The sequence below is a fragment of the Solanum tuberosum genome, unplaced genomic scaffold, assembly GCF_000226075.1.
Source record: "Solanum tuberosum cultivar DM 1-3 516 R44 unplaced genomic scaffold, SolTub_3.0 scf00048, whole genome shotgun sequence".
NCBI lineage: Eukaryota > Viridiplantae > Streptophyta > Magnoliopsida > Solanales > Solanaceae > Solanum > Solanum tuberosum.
Genome location: NW_006238976.1, coordinates 741850 through 742428, shown reverse-complemented (window position 1 = coordinate 742428; position 579 = coordinate 741850).

The following is a 579-nucleotide window of genomic DNA, read 5'->3' as shown; positions in this document are numbered from 1 at the left end:
AAAACTACACGTTTATACAAACTTTAAAAAGTTATACACAAAAAAATTGAATGTATATGATGACAAAACTAAAAAGCCAAAGGATATCAGCGTCATATATAAATATAAACAATTGTATACAAATACAAATCAAACAAAGAATTGTTAGCTGCGAATTATATAAATATGACGAATTATACATATACAAATGTGCCTAATATATAAACTCGAAGTCAACCCACGTAATTAATGTATAACGTGAGTTGCGAGTGGTAATTATAGCAAATTATTGCTATGATGAGTAATTAAGTAGTATAAGTTTGCTTAACCGCGTAATTTTTTATCAATTAATATGAACTAATTATTTAATTTTTCTATGTTGGTCAAATTCATACTTTCAAAGCTAATAACTTTAAATGATAAAATAAGAAAAATAATATATTTGTGAAATGACAAATATTAATGACCATTTATTTATAATAAAGATAACATATAAATAAGAACGAAGGGAGTGCGAATTTTATACATATGGCTAGACGATCCAAAAAAACAAAGAAAAAAGGAACGGCCGACAGAAGAAAAGACAAAAAAAAAAAAAGA